We start from the raw sequence: 26,384 nt of genomic DNA, 5'->3' as shown, positions 1-26,384 counted from the left end.
TTAATGATTACGAGACCGGGAAGACAATGATTTTCATGTTTAGAAGACATTTTCGGGCGGTCTCTTGTTTGGCTGTGTGTGGGGAACTATTGTCTCTGCACATTATTATGAATTCACTATCAAAAGCAAATTAATTTTCTCAACATTTAAAACAAAGGGGTTCTCGTTCGTTTCCAGGAGAGAGGGGCGATAGACTTTTGAGTGATAACTGAATTGTTTCAAAAGACTACAATACACATTTAATGCGAGCTTGTTCCAAATCATACAATCCAGCAAGTAAAGTTCGAATCGAGCTGCATGCGGTATTTTTTTAGCCTAGTATTATTTTCTATAGTAAAAATGGACATTTATTTACCATCAAGTAATATGAAATTATGGCTCAAGTGTAACAATTTTTGTGAAGGCCACTAAGAAGTACTAACTGTCCTGTAGTGCCGCCCGTTTCGGCCTTATGGGCCTACTAGCGCGCGGAGAATTGATGATGAGTGTCGCCTGACTTTTGCCATGTTGGAGAGAAATTTTCAACTCTCTCCACTCAAATACATGTACTGTTCCATTGTACTTCTAGAAAGAACACAAGCTGGCTTTTTAGGTAATGGGACCAATTTTCGCTTATGAAAGAAGCCTACGCAATAGAATAAATTTCTCGTATGCGATCGCTTCAGTGATATTCCAAACATATGCAGAATTTTGCACGCAATTGTGAGTCTATAGGTCTGGAGTCGTATTATCAACGTTTCTGTCACAGAAATACCCGGCTGCCTAAAAGTGTGAAAGTGTGAAAGTGTGCAGATGAAGGAAATTTTCTAAGATAGAAGATTTCAGAGCTATATCGTGTATGATAGAAGAAATTTTTTTCAAAAATAAAAAAAAAAAATAAATAAAAACCTAGGTACTGCCCAAAATAAAAAAAAAAAATCCATAGTAATCCTACACTTCAATAACGCCTGTTTTACTGTTTAAAGGCAGTTCACAATAATTCATTGAACAGTTTGAAAATACGCACGAGAGCTTTTTTGGCGCGAAAACTATACCACTCACTCCCAAAAGGAATGAAGTTATTTCAGCGTCATTACAAAAAACATATCCTAAAGGTAAAAACGCCTCCTCGAGCTCGTTTCCATCGAATTAGAGAAATTTCGCAATTTTTAATTTTCTGAAGAGCCACCTGCATACCTGCAACACAGACCTGTTGAATTTTCCGTGAGGAAAATTATTCCCTGGCAGATAAGGACAGGACTCATATCAGTCCCTCAAGTAGGTAGGTCAAGAGGAATAAATACGAGGAAGTCGTCGACATCTGGTAACAAGAGAGATCATTCACCTATTCACATGAAGTGTTTTTAAACACCTTCGTTAATTGGAAAAAATTTCGAAGGTAATATTCATTCACATGAAAAAACTGTTTTCCAAAATTGCAGAGCTGCCCTTGATTGTCAAACTGGGAATTTTCGACTTTGCGTGCTTTTGGCGAAGTTTTAATATGCAAGAGGCTTAAGTTGTTTTATATCCAGACAGAATTTATTATCCACGTTAGCTCAGACGACCCTCTAAAACAGAAAAAAAAAAATCTGCTTAAATCTGCGCACAATTTAATTTGAAATACCATGGTTAACAGCTTTGGACAAACGTTCTCGCACTATTGCGGAAGGGTTTTCCAATTTTTTCTAAGCAGTATAATGCTTCTGTAATATAAATATTCATACTATACAAGTCATGTTAACTTGACAGAAATAAGTTTCTGTCAAATCAAAAAGTACTGACAGCATAGACGTTCGCTTATTAAAATAAACCAAAAATAACATAAAATACTTGCAAAGTAAAATAAAATAAAATAAAATGAAATAAAACATGCAAACAATTCCTTGATACCGTTTCAGGACGTACTTTATTCAGCTTAAATCCATGTAAAATATAGGCAATATTTGTCAACATTTTTCCCATGCATAATAACTATTCATGGACTGTTTAACAAATGTCACATAATGCTCGAGGCACCTTTCTGCGAAAATCATTAACCTCTCAACTGAATTATATGCAACATATAATTTTCTACAAAGTTTCTACACAAAACTAGATATACACAAAGCAACTGTTAAACTGATGTGTACAACATTTCAAGGGGAGAAAATATAAAATTCTCATTTCAAGGTCAGATGCAAATTTGTGTTTGTGTGTTGAGAGTACACCGGGTTCCCAAGACAGAATGAATAAAATTTCCAAGGTATCGAGAGACCCAGGAATTTTGAGCTAAAAGGAAAATGACTTTAACACGCGTATTTCACTGAGAATCGATTAAAATTAGACTTTTTGCGCGTCAGTGGTTGCGTTACTTGAAAGAACACGTGTTCATTTATTATAATAAGTAGTTTCTATTGTTTTTCAAATATTAAACATCGACAAAGCTTGGCGTAAATTTAAACCCCGTCGTTTATTTTGTGTTGAGATGGCGTCTGGGCGAGAGAATCGAGCGATGAGAACAGGACAAGGCTTTAAAAGCCCGTTTTTCTCCCCTGTAATTCGTGACATAAAAATATCTGTTAGAATACATTTCATAGGAATATAATCGGGCGAATAAAATATGTTTCTTCTAGCAAACTTCATTTTGGTTTTCTGTGTTTTTCTTTTAAATATTTGTAGTTCGTCAAATTTGAATTTATTAGATTTTATCTGAGTCTTTTGTGGACACTTGGACTTGGTTCTTAAAGTCTCAAAGAAAAATTTCGGAGTTGGCCAATAAATAGAATAACTTTGGTCGTTTTTGAAACATTTAGTAACTCCTACAGCTCTGGACTTGAATCCGTGGGATTGCCGATTCGAGTATTAAATCTAAAAAGTACTTTATATATAAAATTTGCATTTACAGTTAAGTGGTAAAAAGATAAAAATGACATCTTTTAAGGCGAATAAACGAACCGAAAGCAAGCCGGCGAAGATTTTCAAGGCTGATATTATAAATACAGCGCATTTAAAGTGAAGATAGAAACTGGCCATTGGAAAGGCTGAAATATTTCCTTTAAACCACCCGTTATTTTATCGCTGAGTAAAATGGACTTTAGCCCGCGTAAGACATTTTCTGACACTGTATGAAACGGGAGAAATATCCCTTGGCCCTTTTCGCCGGCTTGCATTTCTTTTGTTTCGTTATCATAGCGGGGAAAATGTTGTCTACAAAAGAATAACAAAACTTTCTATAAAACAGTTCAAACAAAGAGAACCTCATTCGCGTCTTTGTCAATTTGGAATTGCAAATCGATCGATCGCTTTCGCAACATGCAGGATATCAGTTGCTATCACGCATTAAAAAATCAGCACCCAATATAGCTCGACACAATTTTCACCTCACTTGCGAAGCAATTAAGCACTGATTTTTTGGAGGAATTTGGTAGCTAAAACTGTAGTACAAATGTTCAAGCAGTGCGTATCGGTCCGCAACCTTAGTGTAATTAAACTTTAAGCCAATGTTGATTAGGTGGTAAAAATGGTTTTTGGAAACCTCCATTTTAGAAAAAACCGCTGGTTTTAAGCTGGTTGTTCAAGTTCAATTGATAAAATATGTTATCGTAGTATTTTTTTAATCAAGTTCGCAGCACAGAAAAATTTTTCATAATTTTGACGCGCGCGTTGTCACTTGAAAGCGAGCAGATGACTCATTTCAGGAAATGATTCACGAATTACATTAAAACTTAATCGCTTCCTTTTTGACATCAACGGCGAGGAATTTTTCATGATTGAAGGGCTAAAAGAAGCCTAATACTACCTAACTTACTAACTTCTCTGCAACGACCGTAGAACATTTATAGTCTCGCTTGCCGTGGGCCTCAAACAAGGACTCGATTGCCAAAGCGACTCCACCAATTGTTGATAACGGCACGAAGCCTTATCTAGAGTTGGCACACGTGGTCGCAAATTGTACGCAACAACGCCAAACACAACAACGTACAAATTTTCCGAGCCATAAGGCTGTTCTCGTGTCAATAGCTGCCATAGACAGATGCCCAGAGAATAAATGTCCGCTTTCGGCGAGGGGGTCTCTCCTTTCAGAAGTTCAGGTGCCCTATAGGCAAACGTGCCAGTCAGATATGAATAGGTTGGACTAGCAGGTAGATTTTCGTCGCCGTCGTCCACAACTTGACTGCAGCCAAAATCTCCTAGTTTGCAAATGTCTGTGGAGTCCACCAAAATATTTGCAGGTTTTACGTCCAAGTGGGCGATATCCTGCGCATGTATGAACTCCAACGCCATAGTGATATGTGAGGCGAATTTCATTCTCCTTTCCTCGTCAATAATTTCTTTCTCACTGTCCAGAATATTCCGCAATGTTCTAGAACCGGCAAACTCCATGATGATCATTCTCTCTGAAAGAGGACAGTCCAGACTGGAAGCGGCTAGAGTTCTAACGATGTGAGGATGACAGAACGAGGCTATCGAGGTCTCTGCTTGAAAGCTCTGCAGCACCGCTCGCGGATTTTTAGAGTTCGTGTTCATTTTCTTAACCGCAACTTTCCTTCCGCGAAATTTCCCCTCGTACACCGAACCGAAACCTCCACTTCCCAAGAGCTTGGAGACTTGTACCAGGGCGGTTTCGTCGTCGGAGAGGATTTCGATCTCTTGAACAAAGGCCTTGCATTGAGGGGCCATTGTTTCCTTAGTTTCTTTGGACCGACTGCGAATTAACGACAGCATTTGGTTAGGGGAAATTCGCCTCGGTCCAAGAGCTTGGTTTTGAGGTTAAAGTTTAGATGGGTGGCCCTAGCCGTCTGGGAAGGCCAGCTTCGTGTCAGAGTCCTTTAAATGAAGTCCAGCTTCTTGACTCCAAAATGGGCCTCCAAGTGAAGTCGCCAGCAACTTCGGTGGAAATGCAAGCCTCCGTTCTATTGAGCTGATGTAAAACAAGCAAACAGCTGGTCAGAGAGACTGACTTTTAAAACGCTGGCCAATCACAGCGCGCGTAAGATATGTTTATCTTTTGTTACCTGTCAGGAGGCGTGACTCCGAGGCAGGGCTTTTATTACACGCTTTCAACGCGTGCAAATTCGTCCGACTTTTTCTCCTAATTTATGCTACGATTATTGTAAGCGGAAGAAGGAAGTTCAAAGCGAGTTTTAAACTTATTCCTGTCTCAAGAAACATTACGCTCGGATAAAAAGACTTCAAAAGAATTTCCTCTGGCACCGGCTCGAACAAATGTGAATTAGGTCATAATAATGAAAATAGTGAATAATTTAGTAGTTTCCTTTGTAATTATTCCCCTGCTCAATCGAATGGGCTTTTAAAGAGATAGCAACCACGAATTTAAATGGATATACACTACGGAGCTGAATGCTCGCCTCGCCCAAGTGAGATGAAACTGCTCTTTGAAGAAACGAGATTTAAATAAATATGCACTCGTTTGCATTTGCAAAAAAATCATCCATTTGTTTACGATAGGCCTGTCAAAATTTGTCTTACGAGTCACCAGAACTCAACCTCAATAAGCTTTATTCAACAAGTTAGTAGCTATCCGCTCATGCGTGGAATCGGCCATCTTTTGTTCTCAAAACCTTTGAGCGGCGTTGAGAAAAACTGAATGTTATGACAATGAGAACGATTCTATCGAACTAATACAACTTCGTTTGCGCAACAGACACAAAATTCTGGTTCCGAGAGAGTAAGGAGCGAAATAACACCCGTAAAATCACCAGTATTTCTGACGCTACTTGTTGAAGTCACTGGTAATTTATCGCTTAGCTGCTTCCCTTGTCTGCATTTCCAAATGACCCTTCAAAAAAGTCTTTGGAGCAGGTAGCGTCCCCGTTGACAGCTGCCTCTCACTGGATAGTAACGAGTCTTAAAAAAAACGAGAACCTTACCTTTGCGAAGATTCTGGGTGAAGAGCCTGGTTCTCTTCTAAAGACGCCAAACAATATCTAACGCCACTCTGGCCTGACACTACACTGCTCGGTCAATGTTCTGATAAATGGCCTTAAATCTATTCAATAAAAGTCATAAAAGGCTTCCTCCTTTCAAATGCAATGGGCAGCTGTCTTTTTTTTGTCGCGGTTTTGTTTATGAATTCGGCGCGAATCTCAATTGACAGGATGTTTCTAAGCGTATATTGAAAGCGTAGGTGCTCTTTTGTATGCGGGCATTTGGAAACTGAACGACTCGACTGAAAAATAGTATAAATTCAACAAGCGACATCTTGATTTTAAATCTCAATTGAGCGTTACTTTTGATTGTGAGCTGCATTAAGAAAATCGATTGTTTGCTAAAAAATAATTTAAATTCGCCATCCATCACTCTGAAATATGTTTGGAATAAAAGCAACTTCAGTTTCGGTGTAACAAGTGACATGAATAATCGAATGACAATTTTCCTGCACAACATTTAAGTCAACTGGGTTTTAAAATTGGTTTATCTTCCATCTTCCATGAAGATCAATCATAACGAGCCTTAACCGGAGGAAGTTAGACGGTAAACACATTTCTCTTGACATTTCATCGATTATACACTTTAGGCCTCAGTAAATGAATGGACCGTGTAGAGTAACCAGGGCTACGAATTTTCTATACTGGCCGCCTATGGACATCAGACTGAGTGCTCGCTGTGATTGGTTCTCTGCTAACGGGCCAGCAGTCTGATTGGTCTAAATTGATCATTCAACGTGAAAGCGTTTCTCCGCGGAGAGCGACTGTCAGCGTCCATCCGGTGAAAATGTACTGATGGGCAGAACTCTTCCACAAAAAATTGTTTTTTAGTTCATTAACGAACGCTTCCGTTGCTTTCATTCTATAATAGCCATATCTTGAGAGTAATTATCTTTTGCGTTAAGAGGACACGTTTGTGAGCTGTAAGCGTGAAAAATGCCGGTCCTTTCAGTGATTTTTGTTCGGCAGAAAAATTGGTTTGGAACAACAAAAACAACAGAGTGCCTATGTCTCGGGATTACGGAATCGGTTCAATACTATTCCTTCAGTCAAAATGTTGATATTCTTAATACTAGGATCTGAAGTCCTTGAGGATTTGCTTCTCGCGGGAACTTACTTCAGCCGATACCGGTAGTGCCTTTACAGAGACACTTTATTGTTTAAAACTCATCTGAGAAGAGACACCAAACAAAACAGATGGTAAAAATAATCGCTTTCTTAATAATAACACTAACGCTTTCTGGTGGTACTGATATTCATAACCCAGGATTGTCGGTACAATGATAGAGAAACACAGTAGCGACGCCAGTTTAGGGAAACTCGCAATATGATTGGCCACGTACGTAAGGGCGGTCTAATTAACGATTGGACGACAAACTCGTGCTGATAGCCAACTGTCAGAGTCGATAGAAACTTAGCGCGAGCACCCTAATTGCTTTTAATAGCATAACCCAGAGACCGACCTACTTAACAAAACAATTCAGTAAAAAGTGGTTTATATGGCTAAAGCTAGTTAGTTTGTATGTTCGCCCACACACGTAAGACAGTAAATAATCGAGAACGCCCTCGTGCAAGCAATCAAATTGTCAATTTGTTTAATTGTCGGTCACTGTGAACACGCTGAAGGAACATCACTGAACTGACAAACCAACCAACCAGAGATGACCATTTGTACCAAATTTCCTTGATGAAAAGATCGGTCACTGCATGAGTAATCGGTTAAAAAAAATTTCTCGCTCTCGGCTTCTATTGGCTGATAGTTGGCTCTGACATAGCCCCTCGCTAACTGAAAGCCAATAGAAACTTCCAGCTTGCCGTCTAATTATTTATACTCTATTTTGTCGTGCATAACTTCAAAGTCAGCTTGGGGCTTTTTGGTTCAAAAATCATGATAATCTGCTCTCTCGTTTAAATATTATCAAATATTCAAACTCAACGCTGGTTCAATTGGCACTGAATTAGCGAACGTTGTCTGAAGAGAGGCAACTGGAAAAACAATTTCTTTCTTCGCTAACCTCCTTGGACTGATTAGCACCAGCTTATGGTAAACTTGTCTAAGATCACTTTCCAGTGACGCAGTTTCAAAGTTCGCTCAATGAATGAAAATCCGTTATTTAGTAAATATGCTAACAAACAAAGAAACAAACAAACAAAACAAAACAAACAAACAAACAAACAAACAAAAAAAGGTGTCAAACGTCTAACAGTCATCTGAATTAAGGTTGTGCCATCGCGTATGAGAAACGAAATGTGGGTCCGCAGCTGGGGTCGACTGCATGGCATTTCAAACACCGGTCGGATCGCATCCAGTAGCTAGAAGGGAACTAGTGGTGTGAGCTACGATCTCGGACAAAACTGGCCGAGCAAAATGCAAATTGCACGCATGGATTTCCATCTCCATTAAAGAAAACTTTAACAAAAGAGTAGTAAACCTTCACTCTCCCTCCCCCTAACTTAATGTTGCTTTGAATGTGGGGGACTACCCAAGCTTTTTGGCAGCGCCGGAAAAACACTGATAAAGGGGACTAAGGGGGTGGGGGAGGGGGCGGGGAGGGGGGGGGGGTGCTGATTCGTTGATGTATGAATGTAGCGGCGAAACTTGTGGGCCCGCAAAATTGTGCTTGCCCTATGTAGGCTCAGAAAAACCGTTCGCTGAAGGGTCATGATTTGAATTTTGTCGCGTTGTCAGAATTTTCTTTGATTGTGAAAAACCTCTCAATAACTGATAAGCGTACGTTTGTTTAGGATGACTGGCAATCCATTTGTTTGTACAGTGGCTTATTCCAACACCATTCCTAATTATCTGCTTGAGTTGATTTTCACCTTACATCAACTGCATTGCACGAGAGAAGCATGGGTGTTGTAACAAAGCATTGGAAATCACTGATATTCTTTGTCACTATTCCATTTTGTTTGAACCCGCGACAACTCTGTCGCAGTAGGAAACATTTCATTTTGCTCCGTCGATTTTTGCAAAAATATCTTGCGTGAGAATTAACTTTACGTCGGAGACAGAATGAAAGTTGGAGTATTTGAAATTTTGGTCTATTTGCATTTATAGTAAAGCAGCCCACAGTAACATAACTTATTACTTACAGTCGAGATTTCCTAGCCTTTTCATTCCTCAGTAGCGCAGCATTGATTCTTGTATGACTGAAATACTTTATCTCACATTTCGTGGAGTTTATTCTCCAACTTCAGTGTTGGTCAGTGTGACACACCTCCCAATATCAATATTGGGAGTTGGAAGTTATCTCCCATTGGCTAGTTATTTTAATCCGCATCATTTTTGCCAACCGTACTTGTCGAAAAAGGAAAATAATTTGTTTGCTCAGGCTGTGTCCAGAAACTTTTCTCGTGATTTTATGCATGTGCTTTTCTCTCGTTTGCACGATTTTAATAACGATTCATTGTACACTCGAGAGATTCTATTTCCGACCTGCCTTTATCCGCTTCAGTTACCGAAGCGAAAATAAGTTCATCTGAAAACAAGAAAGAAACCTCTTATTTTTATCCAGAAAGGCTTCGCTATCAAGCTTAGCTACCGACTAGCTCATTATTTTACTCCGTGTTTTTCCAACCGTAATTGTTTCACACAACACTGAATTAATTTGCTTACCCAAACTCTGTTCAGAGACTTTGTCCGTGAATTCACACACACACTCTTCTCGCGTTCGCCTAAGGCTGCACGTTCTTTTCTCATGATTAAGCAACACTAAATTTGTTTCGCGTGCAAAAGTTTATATTTCTCATCTTCCATTATCCTTTTTCTGCCCGAGCTTACATCAGAAGGTAAGAAAAAACAACAACAACCCCAACAAAACTCAAACGAAACCAACTTATTTTTACACAAAATCATGTTACGGCTATCAGGCTTCCGACTTAGTTTACTATTTTTCTCACCCATAATTATCCCAAACAGCAATTTATTTGTTTAATCACATTCTTTTTGCCAACCATGATTGCTCCAAACAGCCGAATTAATCTGTTGACTCAGTCTCTTTTCAGAGACACTGTTCGTGATTTTATACACGAAATCTTCTCATGCTCTCGTAATTCATAAATATGCGCGATCTGAGTTCCCTATGGCCGTATTGTGTTTTTAATTGTTTTAAAACTTGACTTTAGTCGCATTTTTATAAATTTCTATCTCCTATTAAATTGTATCTAAATTTTAGTGCCGTGAGTTATTTTTTTTATTATAATAGGTTAATTTTCATTGCTTTTGCTACATCTTGCCTAGTCCCTTTACGGCTTTCTCCCAGGCCCTCACGGTAAATTCGTTTCGGTGACGTATCCGAGGCGAACGGCCGGGGAAAGCCTCGCTTTTTCGCTTGGACCACGTAACCCGTAACGGATTGACCGAGATGAAAAACAGAGAGAGGCATAGGAACTAGGCAAGTGTCAATCTACTGTACGAAAAAAGATGGCGGCTCTACATTTTACCGCAATACCTTTCGAACCTAACAAAGCCAATAGGCACATAGAAATCCATATATATATATTTTTTTGCCTAATTCGTCCCTGTAGTAACAATATTGGGTGTGCTAGGTTTGAAGTTTTTACAATTTCTCTTTGCGTTTTAATGAGTGTTTTTAGGTAAATTCGGGTAACAATATTCCCTTCCCTAAAATTTTCGTCAACTTAAATTTCTACCTAAAGAATCGTAACAGATCAAACTGCTTACACAAATTTGCCTCTTAATAGGCCATTTTAACTATTTTGCATCAATGTTCTCGTTCGTCCTCGTGAACCGCTGGCAAAGACATTACTTCATACAGTACTTCATATTAGTACTCAAATGCTTGTTTTGAAACTATCACCAGTAGGAAACTTTTACGCGCCTTAGTTTGACATCCCGGCATTGTTCATTACCTGAAAATGATTTTGTTTGTAACAAATACAAGGATTTCAATACTTGAGTCATACAGGACATTTTAACAGCGGATAAAGGGCGCCTTCGAAAGTAGTCATTCGATAGTAACTGCAGAAAAAGTATAATTACTGGCTAATCGAGAAACATCGTTCGGTCTCTGGTTAAAATGATTTGTAAAAGATTCTGAGCTTTCGGTAGACTGTCTGCAACCTGCGACGGATTGAAATTTTGTGAAAAACTGATGAAACAAAGAAATTTAATTATAGCGAATAGTACGTATAATTTAAGAAAAGAATCAGGGTTGAATGCTAGAAGTGTCAATCAATGTTTGTTTAAAAGTTTCAAAATTAATGAACGGGCATAAGTTGTTAACATGATCGTTGTTGCTGTGTGCCAAGATTCAAAAGCGACTTTCTTGTACGGAAAGCTGGGAGAGTTCGTTTGCCGATGATAGCTGCGCTGTTAAAGTCAATGGCATGACCGAGTGTCCATGCGTAGTTCGCAATGTTAGGCTCAAACATTTCACTTGATTTGACACTTTTAGCATTCTTGTCTCATTCTTTTCTAAATTTATGCGTACTATTCGCTGTATTTAAATTTCTTTAATTTTCACATATCATTTATATCCGTCGAAGGTAGCAGACAATCTACGTGAAGCTCATAATCTTCTACAAATCATTTTAACCAGAGTCCGCTACTCTATATTTGTTCATTTAGTCAGTCAGTTTAGAGGGCTTGTTTTTCGCTGCTAACCAAAATGCATAAGTAAAGGGTGACAGAAATCTTCGGCCGAAAGGAAACGAGCCTTTCTGCCACCTGACTGTGTGATCACTTTATATCGATAGCATAACCATAGCTTACATTTAAGTTGTCAGAGTACACTCAGAATTACAACTTATTTCAGGCCAATTCATGGCATAGCAAACAGCACCACGCTAACAAAATTCACAATAGCTGTCAGTCGAATGGTATCTCTTTCAAAAGGATCTCATCTACAAACTTAAAAGTTTGAACCACATATACATACATCTTTGGGGGTGAAAAAGAAATAAAATAGCACATTATCGACTTTTTTCTCAGTTTTAAATCTCTTATGTGTTTGCCTTTTGATATCACAAGAATAAACCAAAAAATGGCTTCAAGTTGTCATGCGCCAAGAAACCGCAAGCGTAAGTTTTCTTCTTGTTCTCCCGGGAAAAGCAGGCGCTCTCTTGTGGAATAGTTAATTATATCTCTTGAACAACGGAGTTTTAACTCTGGAGTGCATGGGCGAAATCCTAAGGGATAAAATTCACACGAAGCAAAACTACTCTCGTGTGCTTTAGTTTGGTTCTTGGTTACTTTGAAGTTTTCAACCGACATTAATTAAGATATAATTTTTTTCCGCTTGTGAAAACAGTCGTCTGGGGGAGAGAAACTTCGTATTTAAAATAAATTTCACTCTGTCTAATATTAAAAAAAAGGGCTGTTAGAGAAAGCAATATATCGAGATAGCCAGGAGTAAATTTTTATTATCTAAGGAAAAAAGTCCGAGAATTTTTTCCTAAACTGGATTATTTCACTTTTTCAGTGAAGTGTACATGAATTGAACCAAGGAGGCAAACAATAGAAACTTCAACATTTTAGCATTTAAATTAGTTTTTTCTTTAGAAAACACCGACTCACTTTAAATAATAAAACAGTCTCTTTGCTTGTAATTACTCAGTTTTCATTCAATAGAACAAAATAATCAAAATAAAAAAATAAAAAAACCCGGCTTGTTTCATTCAATATTGACAATTTTCCTGCCACTTGCTTTGTCTGTCTTGCGTGGTTAATTTCACAGCAAGTGGAAACAAGTTAACTTAAAAAATATATATCGATATACAATTATCGCATCCATTTCTGAGAGTCGATTAAAAGCCCAAATCTTCAGGTAAGCATCGAAATCAGTTTTCAGTATTTAAAAGAACTGCAGTTTATATACTATTTTAAACGGTGCTTGAAAATTTTTTCTGTTCATTTGTATAGCTGCTCGGCAACAAAAACAGTCTATTGATGCCTCTGATCTACATACAAATTCTCCTGACAATATTAATGCAGCGCAAACAGACAGGTGACAGAAAGTTTGAAAATAATCAATAACTGTGACAACAAATCCTCCACACCATTGAAAGTAGAAAAATACCGTACATTCAAGCACTGAGAAACATCCACCCGGTATTTTGTGCAGTAAAACACTCTGAAATGATTTGGTTCCAACAGAAACCTTCGAGAATCTAGATGAATATTTGTTGACACTTTTTCTCGAGTTTGTTCACTTAAATTTCAGTAGATTTCCTCAACCGTGTTTTATTCGTGGTAGAGGTACCCAATATACGATGAACACAACAACTTTGAAACGTTTTTCTGGGCATGATAACAATTGAAAGAAATTTGCTATCAAAGGCAAAAATCCCTTTACGTTTGCAAACGTGATTTATAAAATCTGCTAATCAGTGGCTTACAAATGGCACAGCCTGTGTAAGTTTTATGTTATTCACTCAATTTGATAAGGGGCATTCGCGACGGGAGTGAAAGTGTTGACTCAGTTCTGAGCAGACAAACTATACTAAATGAATATGTAAACTTGACTTCATAAAGGCCTAAGATCTACCCGGCAGGGAATGTTTAACGTTCGGCTTCTCTAATTACCGTTGTGATCCATAGAAAACACACTGATTGATCAGAGATGAAAGAGAAAATATGTAAACCTCTTGGCTTCCTGCCGAGTAACAGACATACTATATTAAACGGAAGTATTCAGCAAAACAAAATGCAAGAATGAATGATTTCACCAGCTTCAATAACATAGGAAGGAGGAAGACTTAAAAACAAGCAGAGGAAAAGTCGCATCATACCTGAACAAGTGAACAGTGAACAGCGCTTTGTGAACTTATCCCTCTGTGATACGTGAGATTAATGCAAAACAGGCGTTGATGTTTCACTGCGATGAAATGCAACAACTTTTGCTTGGAAGAGCACGGCCGTTTGTCATCTCAAACCTTTAGCAGAGGTTCCTGCGCTCGATAGCACTAGATCATATTCACGATATGACATTCATATTACTCCAGACAAGTAGGAGGGGATTGGCAGATTGAAAATAAAGGGAAGTATTTGAACAAAGCGACCTACCGCTAAGTACGTGAGAGGAATATCATAAATGTTAAACGAATTTCGACGTATAAATATTTAAGATTTTATAAGGCAGCTGGTGTTGTTTTATTTGAAAGACCTTTGTCGAGTGCCGAGAAATTTCTACATTAGCGATATTCAGTTTGATGCTCCGCTATTAAAAAAATTGTTGACTACATCTCGAAACAAGCACACACAAAAAAATACAATTTTAAATTTACTGTACCTTGATCGTTCTTGATACATTGTTTGTCCGTTTAAAAACTTCCTGCTTTCAAAACGTTTCCACCCACAGTTGCTTTACTGAGCCGATTCAATATTTACAGGCTTTTAATTACTGAATGTGCAGCTCTTCACAATGTTTAATGATGTCTTGTGTTTAAGACGAAGCCGCACTCAGACCAAACATTTTTCGGAACCTTCCAGTAAAGACGAAATTTACCCCGCGAAGGACGAAATTAAAAATAACAAAGGAAAGGTTGTGAGGTTAACTTTTCAGTGAACCAGCAACAATAAACAACACCTCAAAGGCGTTTTTGTGGCATTTTTTTAATGTTGTTTTTTTTTTATCGTTGCACAACGAGGGATGTTATTGGTGAGAGTAATAGGCTAAACCTCGAGTTCGGAAACAAAGTCGCGGACCGCGGACCGAACACTTATCAAGACCTTCTTGTAAATACGACATTTAGCACGAGTCACTCGAAAAAAAAGAAAAGAAAAAAAAAATTATAACTTAAAGGAAGGAGGGGCGATTTTGAAGTAGTAGTGGGAGTAACGGATTAAACCTCGTGTTCGGAAGTCTACGAGCAGTTTCGGGAAGTCCAAAAAATTTGTTCATTTAAGTTGTTTAATGAATAGAACAATTAAAAAAATTTAACTGAGAATGCAGTACTTATGTGTCATAGCATTAGCTTTAGAGTGTAAACACGACACCCGGTTACAACCTTCCCGCAGGGGAAACACGTTTCAAAACCTAGATAGGAGAAAGAAAAATGCGTTATGATAGACAATTATTTCAGCGGAATATTATGCGATACGAGCGGGTATTTTGACAATTCCGGTTTTGTTTTGTTTCATTTTTCGCCCACAGGTTTGAAAACATTAGAAATATGATACCATCTTTGACTAACTTCCGAAGAGAGCCGGTAATATGAAAATTGGATAAACTGACTACCGTACCAGCTCTAATTCTGCGAAGAAAGGCGTAAAACTTTGAAATAAAACTATAATGAAGGCTACGTGAAGGATTGGCCTAATGTTAAGTGCGTTCAGGATGCGATCAAAATGTCTGGATTCGAGACTAGACCCGGAGTAACTTGGAGCTGGAATAGCCTGAATGCTCCTAGTCCAGCCTCGTCCCCAGTCATCCTTTGTGCGCGGTCGTCAGGACGCCTTGCGCTCGGTCCCAAACCTCAGAGTCAACTCGCTCGCTCAATAAGCGCCGATAGGCCTGGGAACGAAGTTGCCCCTAGCCGTTTCATGCCACAGAAAACGAGTAAGCTGCAGTAGTAATGGGCCACCAGACTTACCTATGTTTGACTACAAGATACATGCAAAATTACCTATAAATCTACACAAATATAAACTTGATAAAAGGTTTTTACAAAGTCCATACAAGGCTTAGGAGAATGCTATTTGTGGGAAAGCAAATAATTATAAAAAAATATAAAAGAATTCTAAGAATTTTAATTCTGCCTTTGCTGTCTAAAACGTAGCCATTTTCGAAACTCGACAAAAATCTCGCCCTTCTCAGGAAGTGACGTCACGACAGCTGGATCATTTGGACAGCCAAGCTAACGAGTTTACCCTCCCTGGTGCAGACATTTTAGAAAGTTCACACTAAGCACCGCTGGCTATTTTGAGCATTTCTGTGTACCAATTCCCCAAATCGAGGTAACCTCATTTCCAGGTTTCGCCGTCTTTTCGAAATGACCGCTGTTACATGTTACGCAACTCTACAAGTTTTTTTTAACCGAATAAAGTGAATTTACTTACCCGCGAAAATAATAAATTCGTATTTTAATAACACAACGCGCACATTTCGATAGTTATCATTGTCCGAAACCACGTGCTGTAACTCAGACGCCACTTTATCTTCATTTCAGGTTTTCATTTTCACCAGACCGCAAAAGCAACAATATCATTGTACTTACACAAACGCGCTAAGCACCACGAGGGCTTGTGTTATTGTTATGGCTGTCGCCAAAGATACAAGCTGCGATAACAGGTTTTAAACGGAGCAAGAAAGTCTGCCAAACGTATTGAGGAAAAGCAGTTTTTCTTTATTCCACTTAAGGAATAATTTCTGCTAGCGGAAATGTATATATCTAATGTAATGACTGGTTTTAAGTTAAGCGATGTTCCATGTAGTAAAAGTTGGATAACATGCGGAATTAAGGCCGGTGAATATTTTTAATGCGAGCAAGACATTAAGCTGTCCCGGCTGTAATTATTCGAGTATTGTGCTTGCAGTTGTTTTGCTTTCTATCTCGGCCTCTTAACAAGAAATGAGTTTTACAAACCGCCGGATATTGGTCGCAAGACCTGCGTTTTCAACTCCTTTTTTCGCTGGAGCTCCATTATTTTAAGAATGTATTTACCGCCGGTTAGGCTTACCGGAGCGAAGTTGAGAATTTTATCGAAGAGGAAATGTTTCACTATTAAGACAAATACGAAAAGTGAAGTTCGCCACTGAATGCCACCTATCAAATGCGACCTGAATACGAGGTAAGTAAAAATGTATTAAACTGAGGACTAGGCCTCTTTAAAAACTGGCTAAGAATCGATTTAACTTGAAAACATTTCAGGCCAATTACGTAAGCAACCAAACGTACAAGAATTACAATACCTGTTACTTCGAGGCAGAACAAATTGTTTAAGAATAAAAGCAAGAGCATCTTTTGTTCATCAAACTTAGGATTTTATAGTCGTTTTTTTTGTTCAAAATAAAAAGAAAAAAAAAAGGAAATTTGCTTCTAGATCGGGCAATCGATGAGACTGGATAATATAAATTTAGAATTTTTGCATTTTATGGTTCGAATTTTATGCTAATGCTCACAGCGCAATGTATTAAAAGCAATCTGTATTGAAAGCCTCAGTACAAAATCACCATACCGGTTCGTTCGAACGATTAATCTACATAAGCAGTTTTATATACTCTATCTAATCTGGTTGTTTCCATCTACAAGACATCGGTCGGAAGCCAAACACAAAACACTGAGATTCTGTAACACGTTAGAACCATTTGTTTTGAAGTCATTTTCAATTTACCTCAGTTGTGCAGCGACGGCTTCGACTTGTTCCAAGTGACTGTTCTTTATGACGCTTAATTATTTCACGGCAGCCAACGTGTAAGCAGTAAAGAGCGTTTTGTCGAAATACCGCGATGAATCATTTACTTCCAGAGCACATGCTAACCGTATTGGCAACGCAGATTCGCCAAGTCACAGCTAAAAATATTCAGACGAAACTGGCGTACATCCAAGCGTAATCGATTTGTCTTTTCACACCTTGATACACCTGCTTCCAGCAGAAGACACAAACATTTCACACTTTTCTAGACGCACCGCGAAATCCCTTTCTTTTAACGTCGATTAATTAAATTCTTTGGCCGCTAAAAGCTTAAGTTTACGGCTTGTGTAAGTACTTCCGATGTTGAGATGGTTAATCCAGTATTCCATTGGAAACTGAGCACCGGTTTTTTCGCAGGTTTAGGGCAAAAAATAAGTTTGTTTTTTTTATCTTTCTTTTCTACGTTCGTTACCTTATTTACAAGCTCATTGTTATGCAAACTAGCTGGATTTCTTTTAATGTGTAACAGACTTAATTGAAGTACTTACTAGACGTCTAAAAATTGGTTTCTGCTCAGCGCGTGTGGGGTTAAGTCCCTCAGATTCATGCGGTCATGTTAGCGGATTTCTATTTTCGAGCTTGACAATAAAAGGAAGCAAATAAACTATCCTCAGCGAGTTCTGACAATCGCTGCAACAACAATGTGCTTCGTTTGTTTCTATGGCAGCAGTAACAAAAATATCTGCGATTCTTAGTCTGAGTTAGCCATTTGAAAGGATTGGTTAAAAGAACAATACATGCCAATTAGGAAGAAAGGTTTAGACACACGACTGTCAAGCCTTACCCAGTTTTTGCAACACGTTGTACTTCTCTCCTTAGACGGGCTGCTAGCCCACTGCAGGTTTACCCCTGGCTTATCAGGGTTTACAATGTGTATCAAAAGGCTTTGTACACATTGCGCAGCAGACATTTTAGATCGGTGGTATCCGTAACAACATTTCCGCTGATAGGATTTTTATTTACACTGTACCGCTTATCCACGCGAGATTTCCACCTGCTCCAAAAGCAGGTATAGCTTTTATCATCATTCGTATCGGAACGGTGTGAACGAATACCTCGATTTTGAGTTGACATGTGGCGTAACCGTTCAAATTTTATACCGGTACAGCTGGCCAGGTTCAACTTTTGTTCTGGCAAAGCTGGCTCGGTCGATGTTTTCTACCGGTACAGCTGGTTCTGTCCAAGTTTTGTTTTGGTAAAGGTGGCTCTGTGCAAGTTTTGTACCCGTCCAGTACAGCTGACTTGGTGCAAATGTTGTACCGGTACAGCTGGACCGGTGCAAGGTTTGTTCTGATAAAGCGCAAGGGGGTTAGTTTCAAAACAAACTGTGGCGTTGCTTCGGTGGGAAGTAGAAACGAATGTTTGGTTTATCAGCAGAGTTGATAACTAGAGGTAAATTCGCTCTGACGAGGGGCTAACGCTCGAAACGTCAGCACTCAAATCTCTTTACGGTGGCCAATTTACCTTTAGTTATCAACTCTGTTGATAAACCAAACATTTGTTCTGATAAAGCCTGCTCTGAGCGCGTTTTTAGCACCATCGCGCGGAGAGAAGAGACAGTCGGAAATACGTCTGTGTTCTCGCTCCAATACGCAGTGAACAAAACTAAGAAAACAAAGGACCGTGAGGCAGAACTAGAGTATGCAATTTCCAAACTAGAACTGAAAATGGAGAACGGAGACTCTAGTGAAACAGAAAATTTTGAACTTGTAGAACAACTGAATGATCTAAAGAGTGAGTTAGAAAGAATTATTGAGTTTCGTACGAAAGGTTCCATATTGAGAGCTAAAATTAAATGGCACAATGAAGGAGAAAAAAATACGAAATATTTCCTTAACCTAGAAAAGAGACACTATAAGCAAGGTATTATAAGCCAACTTAAAGTGGACGAAAATAACTTTATTGCCTCGGATCAGGAAATATTAGCAGAAGGTGAATCTTTTTTTATAAATCTATATACATCCAACAGAAATGTACACAATTTAATTGACAGCTATGATTTCTTTAAACATGAAAACGACACCGTCCTGAATGACGAGGAACAGAACAATTGTGAAGGCCTTTTAACAGAAAGGGAATGCCTTGCAGCCCTGAAAACAATGGAACAGGGAAAAACCCCTGGATCTGATGGGCTACCTGCAGAATTTTATAGGGTTTTTTGGACAAATATATCAAACTTACTGATTAACGCTCTTAATTTCGCGCACGAAACGAGTCAGCTTTCCATCACACAAAGAAGAGGGGTAATCAAACTCATCCCTAAGAAAGACGCTGAGCCATATTTCATTAAAAACTGGAGACCGCTTACTCTTCTCAACTGCGACTACAAAATTGCAGCAAAGGCTGTGGCCAACGGGCTGAAAAAGGTTCTTCCCGATCTCATCAGCAGTGATCAAACTGGCTTTATGAAAGGCAGGTTTATTGGTGAGAACATTCGATTAATAGACTATGTCATTCGTTTTACGAAAGAAAAAAACATCCCAGGGCTATTATTATTTCTTGATTTCGAAAAAGCTTTTGACACGATTGAATGGCCTTTCATCATAAAATCTCTTCAATATTTCGGTTTCGGCCCAAGCGTTGTAAACTGGGTCAAATGCCTTTACAGCAACATAGAGAGCTGCTTCTTAAACAACGGCTGGACAAGCAATTTCTTTAAAATTGAAAGAGGGGTCAGGCAGGGGTGCCCGTTGTCTCCATATCTATTTGTTCTTTCAGTTGAAGTCTTAGCCAAGGCTTTTAAAAGAAACAGCAATATCAGAGGAATACATGTTAACCAAGAGGAAATTAAAATAAGTCAATACGCAGACGATACAACTTTAATATTAAATGGTTCACAGGCGTCGCTCTCAGCTGCTCTTAACACACTTGACGATTTTGGAGAAGCCTCGGGTCTCAAACTCAACAGTAAGAAAATAGAAGCAATTTGGACCGGATCAAATAGTGGAAAAACAGAAATTCTTCTTCCAGAAAGAAATTTCAGATGGCAAACAAACAAAGTAAAATCTCTAGGCGTATGGTTTACGACAGACCCTGAAAACACTGTACTTTTAAACTATAAGGAAAAATTGGAAAAAATTAGAAATATTCTAAGCAACTGGAAATACCGTAGATTAACCTTAAGTGGGAAGATCACAGTTCTGAAAAGCCTAGTAGCCTCTCAAATTGTGTACGTCTTGGCACCCTTGTGCACAAACAAAAAAATAATTAGCGAGATTAACAAGCTCTTTTACTCGTTTCTTTGGAACGGAAAGGGCGATAAAATAAAGCGAGATATTATGATTAACAATTACCCAGCAGGTGGCCTCAAAATGATTGATATATTATCTTTCAATAAAGCGCTAAAAACCGCTTGGATAAAGAAGTACTTGGATACAGGTAATCAAGGTAAATGGAAACTTTTTTTCGATCTTGAACTGAAAAAGTTTGAGTGTACCCTACCATTCACAAGCAACCTTAATAAGATAGATATGGCTAATATCTTCAAAACACAAGACAGTTTCTTAAAGGAAATTCTCCTAATCTGGTCAGAAATCAATTTTGAAGAAAGTATAACATCAGAGAGCCAGTTTACAGAACAAATCATATGGTACAATTCACTTATAAGGATCAACAACAGCCCTATTTTTTTCAAAGAATGGTATTATAAAGGCATTATAAAAGTTAAGCACTTAAGGAACAGAGAAGGAAAATTCCTCACTCCACCAGAACTTTTAAACAAATACAACATCAAGGTCCAACCCTTAGCATACTGTGGAATAATTTCTGCTCTTAAAAAGCTATGCAACACATTCAACCAAGGAGAACACACAAACGAAGATAATGGATACGAAAGTTATTCGACAAAACTAATAAAAGCCCAAAAAGCAAGCAAGTTGGTGTATGACAAATTAGTTACAAAGAAAAGTGCCGCCCCTACTACAAGCCAGCAAAAATGGATCCAAGACTGCAACTTAGGTCAAAATCAAAATAAAGTGGGGCGCGTCCTACCAACTAGCTCATAAAATCACAAAAAGCACAAAACTCAGGGAATTTCAATTTAAACTGTTGCACAGAAGAATGCCAACAAATGCTTTCTTACCTAAGATAAGAATAAAAGAAAACTCGAACTGCTCCTTTTGTAAAAAAGAACCAGAAAAACTCATACACCTTTTCTGGTCCTGCCCCAAAACGGCGCTCTTCTGGGAGAGCATAATAACCCGATTAAAACTTTGTCAAATTATTCCCGATAGCTACTCTGCAGACATGACTGTTTCACTAGGCCTGAGATCAGACTCTTCTAAATTTCAAAGCCAGATCAACTTTTGTTTTCTTATTGCCAGGCACTATATCTGGCTCTGCAAAACAAAAGAATCTATTCCTCTATTGCAAGGATTTCTCAAATACCTGAAGACAATTTATAACATACAAGTACAAGCAGAAGCAAACAATTTTCTACCCAAACAATGGTCATTCCTACACGATATCACGTAGAAACTATCGCTTCAACTATAGCGTTATTCCCAACGCCCCTGGTATTCTCTCTGTCCTTCATCCGTTAGCTTATCCTGCCTCATTAACGCCAAATATCTTGCAAACAAGTTTCTTCTGATGCAAAGGTGTACTTAAATCATAAGAAACTTAAGAATGTTTGTAAATAGTAATTATTGTTAACAATGTAAGAAATAAGTATTGTCAGTATTGTAAGTATTGTATTTATTGTTAATAGTGTAAGCAGTGTTCAATATTGTAATTATTGTGTTATGTGAAGCAAATTAAAGAAAAAAAAAAAAAAAAAAAAAGTATCGGAAGCTACCATTCCTTTAATTTCCTCAGTTGACACATTCCATGTTTTGTTCAATGAAATGGGTCATGTTTCAGTAACCCAACAGCAGTTAGAATTGCTCGAGGAAAATGAAAAGCTCAGCAATTTCCCCGCTGTTCTTTCGTTGGAAACATTCGGTTTTTCGGTAATTCTTCTAGCGGCCTACCTCGGAAGGCGGGGGGGGGGGGGGGGGGAGGATGGTACTCAGGTATACTTGTGTCCGGGGGGCCAAGTTCGTACACTACAACCGCCCAGGATGTAACCCGTAAGAGTCTACTTTTCTCCGCATAAAGATCCCTAAAAATTGTTCCTTAAACGACTTTCCACCCATAAAACATCCACCAGAATTTTTTAACCCAAACAAGTCGTTTATTGCTAATTTCGACCCCCGTAAAAGAAAAGAAACAAACGGTCTTCGGACCTCCCTGTCACTAATATGTCTGAGTATGCCTCCTCCCTGGGAAGCTAACTTAAGGGCTGCAAGCAGCCAATCACTGATCACCTTTTAAAAGCACGCTCTTCAAGATTCGGACTTAGTGGGTTTAACAGCGGGTGACATCTACCTGCAAAAACAACCAATCATGAAGCAGCTTTTGGTTTAGTTTTTTAAAACTAAACGGACGTTAATTATCATCGCTATTTTCATTATAAAAACGTTTCTCAACGTTCTTACTTCCATTCAAGGGAGCATTAGTACTAAATTAAGGCAATTAAATTCCTGTTTGTGGCCAAACTAGGGGTTTAAATTTTCAGACTATTTAATTTTTTAGTGATGACATTACGAAAAAAAAAAAAAAGGTTTTGTTTTTTAAAGGATCAATTTTCGCTGATGGAAATGACTCTTATCAAACCTTAACTAAGGATAAGCCAGCAAACAATGGGAACGATTAAAATGCAACAACTAGAATTTGGCCGATGATTGTCAATATTTTTGCCCGAACACAAATGTATTAGTAGTGCGCGATCGGAGATGACTAACCCTTTATTCCATAGCACTGAGGCTTTCGTTCCGGAGCGAGGCTTTTGTAGCAAACAGATTTTGTTTGCATTGAAGAAATGAACAGTTCTCTGTTTACGTAAGAAAGACCATTTGAAGTTGTACGGGCTTACCTTAAGTTTGTATTCGCAGCACTCTCCGTCACTCCACCAAAAGGTCAGCCACAGAAGAAAACCTGAATTTCGATCAAAACATCAAAGGCCGCTCGTAACATAAGATTTGGTAAGCCACTTGTACAACTCGCCCCAGGGTTTCGCAGCCAAGATATTTCATGGGTTGAGGTGACGTCAAGGGTGACGTCATTGAGACTCCCGTTCCAGACCCTTTGCTCCTGGGATAACAAGTCCAAAAGGCCACGTCTTAACGTCTTGGCCGTACAACCGCCTCCTTACCTCTTTCCTATTTTGAAAGCGGACCGCTGTACAATTAGGCCTGCACACTAGATGAGCCTGTCCACGATTCGTGGTGTACTTCGCCGCCGTCCACCATGTTGAATATCGCGTAAACCCTGGGACGAGGTTGATTCTCAGCGAGACTCCAACATTTCTTCAAATATTATCTTCATTATTATTGTATGGATCTTTTTACGGTTGCGCTCATCTGATCCAGTTTATGACCGCTGAGTATTTTAATTCAGCTTCGTAACCACAACCACAGCAACTTGGGCGTCGCAAATGAAGATCTCTGCCGTTAAAAAAACTGAGCGATCCTCACGGGCAGAGATCATACGGAAAACAGTGTAGCACCGTGTACTCAATCGCAGAATTCCCTCAGGCACCTTACAGTTACGTTCCGAAACTACGATCGTTGATTTATACATCAATAGATTTTTGTCGCATTTTCCCGCGCTTAAGTCCATTTACTTGTATTTATCTCGAGTGCGCATGCTCTTTGGTTCGTGTTCCTTACGTCTGCTGTGATTGGTTGGTGGTAACTTTGGTTACTTAATTGAGGGACGATACTAGGTGAAAACATGTCACCTTTTCTCTTTCTTGCTCTCACGCTACTGTTCTACTCGAGTTTTTTACCTTTTATTTGCTTTTTTCATTCATTCGTTCTTCATTTTGCAGTCCGCAGAGTTCAACTTCACTGAAATCTCACACCCAACCTGAACTTCAATCTACGCAGATAAACTCGGAAACTTTGATTGGGGGGCATGTGTTCTTTGCTAAACTGCTTGCTCTCCATAACGTGTAGTCCTTACTGACCAGGCCATTCATACTAATATTGATAAACGTATATTATTTTATGTAACTTCAGGATGAGCCCTGCTGTAGGATAAGAAATTTTGTTCACACTTGCCCGTCGCCCTGTAAAAGGTGGATAAGGATCAGTTTTTGAGCGTACAACTGACAACGTTTCCTTATTCGGTTGGACGTTTGTCCTTCAATTTGAAACCTTTATTTTACAAACTTGGTCAGACGTGGTTTACTTTGGACTATTACCGCAACACCCAGCCTAGCGACATACAGGACATCAAAGGATTATTTACAGTTAACTCGAATCCATATAGTCTCTTAAGACTCTTTCACAGTGAAAATAAATATCACCAGAAGACTAGATCTTAACGTAAGCATCTCAAAACCCTATTTCCAAGCTTGTGTTGTTCAAAATTTAAGAATTTTCTAGGAGGACATCTCAGAAATTTGGTTTGACAATACCCGGGGATCAACGGAAATTTTTAATTTTTAATATGAAACTAGTGAGCGGCACGTTTGCGATCTCTTAGGCCTGGGGCAAACGTCGAATCTTAGTCGAACTTAATTCGTCGAACCTATTAATTTTGAAAGAGGCACATAAATGGTGCGACGTTTGCCGCAATTAAGTTCGACTCATATTAATTGGTTCGACTCCAGCATAAGTTCGACTTGCCAAGTCGGATAATGCGACAGTGGTTCGGCGTTACAGCAAACGCCGTTCCAAACACGCGCTGAACTCAATTCATAAATCATGCAAATTACAAAATAATTTATTCAAATGTATGGACTGCGCAAACGTCACAAAAATACCGACTCCCCCATCTGCCAAACACTATTTCCCCGCCTGACGAGCATGCGCTGTACAAAGAAATGGCGAGCTATCGATAGCCATTGCTGACATCGCAAAGCGTGATGGAAATGTGTTTTTCGTGTTTCATGAACACTAAATATAACTGATTGAAATGCGAATTGCCTATTTGCAATAAATGCTCAGTGTTTGAGTCCGTCTCTTTCTATTTTTCGCAATTAATTGCCAAAGAAAAGCCCGACTAGCACTATATTTCGGCATTTCGCTAGCAAGTCCTAGCAATAACTAGCCGCGCATCGAGTGAATAGGGACCTTACGAATGCAAGACGGTGACGCCAACGAAAACGTCATTTGAAAGTATAACTTTATTTCATTTGTGCTACTTCGCGATTATTTTAACTCATTCAAATTGAACACAAACGTCAAACTACCCAGGAACCAAATTGGTAGGAGTACCGTTCAAGTTAAGGAAGAGAATGAAAAATTCACTCCCGTGGGTTCACGTTCTCCACAAAACCTTGAATTTGGTCATTTCACATTGTTGTTTTGCAGATGACGACAAAGAAATGTACCAAAATGTAAAACGCACGTGCAGAGCGATTGTTTTTGCTCATTAAGTCTTTTGTGTTGTGGCGCCGTCGTCGCCGTCGCCGTGGTGTTTTCGTAAGGTCCCTAATAGCACGGGGACACGCGCTTATTTCCCGTGTTTCACGAAGTGCAACTTGTGAATATTAGTGTCTAAACAGGTTCGACGTTTGCTACCACATTGGAATTAAGTCGACTCTTTGTCGAACCTATTTTTAATAAATTCGACGCGACTTAGATTCGACGTTTGCCCTAGGCCTTACAGTTGTAAAACGGAGTTTCACAATACAACATAAGTGACCTGTATATATACCTACATAGGAGACTAAAATAAAAATTACATTACGTAAAACCGCACCTACGAGAACAGATTTACATGTACGAAACAGGCGAAAAGGTGTGCAAGGTGCGACATATTTTGTACGTGACAGAATTTTGGGGCCCACAGTTTTAATGTTGTATTGTAAAACTCCCCGATGAAGTGTGTGTTAGTCACACGAAACGCGTGGGTGAAAATAAATCGTTTTAAACTCCAAGTGTTCGCAGACGTGCCGCTCACTAGTCTTGTCTTAAACATTTGCACCTTTAATAAAGAGAGGGAATGTACAGGATTAACATTCAACTAGAGATCATGTCTTGTCATAGTTAGTAGCCGCAAGGGTCGCCATTGCACAATGGCATAGCACATTGGCGATACTATAC

General features: G+C 38.9%; 1 pseudogene across 5 annotated transcripts; it reads right to left on the bottom strand.

Moving 5' to 3' along the window:
- Positions 1-1,869: 1,869 nt before the first annotated feature.
- Positions 1,870-23,318, bottom strand: LOC146483578 (serine/threonine-protein kinase mos pseudogene; annotated as a pseudogene). Of its 5 annotated transcripts, XR_014863802.1 has the most exons (3): positions 23,204-23,318; positions 22,596-22,656; positions 1,870-4,882 (listed from the first exon to the last, which is right to left on the bottom strand). The product of XR_014863802.1 is annotated as a serine/threonine-protein kinase mos pseudogene, transcript variant X1 (transcript). The 5 variants fall into 5 exon arrangements; XR_014863804.1 differs by lacking the exons at positions 22,596-22,656; positions 23,204-23,318 and adding an exon at positions 17,209-17,416; XR_014863805.1 differs by lacking the exons at positions 22,596-22,656; positions 23,204-23,318 and adding an exon at positions 13,665-13,816.
- Between the last annotated feature and the right edge of the window lie 3,066 nt (positions 23,319-26,384).

The sequence above is a fragment of the Pavona decussata genome, unplaced genomic scaffold, assembly GCF_977016875.1.
Source record: "Pavona decussata unplaced genomic scaffold, jaPavDecu1.1 SCAFFOLD_38, whole genome shotgun sequence".
Lineage (NCBI taxonomy): Eukaryota > Metazoa > Cnidaria > Anthozoa > Scleractinia > Agariciidae > Pavona > Pavona decussata.
This window is presented reverse-complemented; position numbering and strand designations above follow the sequence as displayed.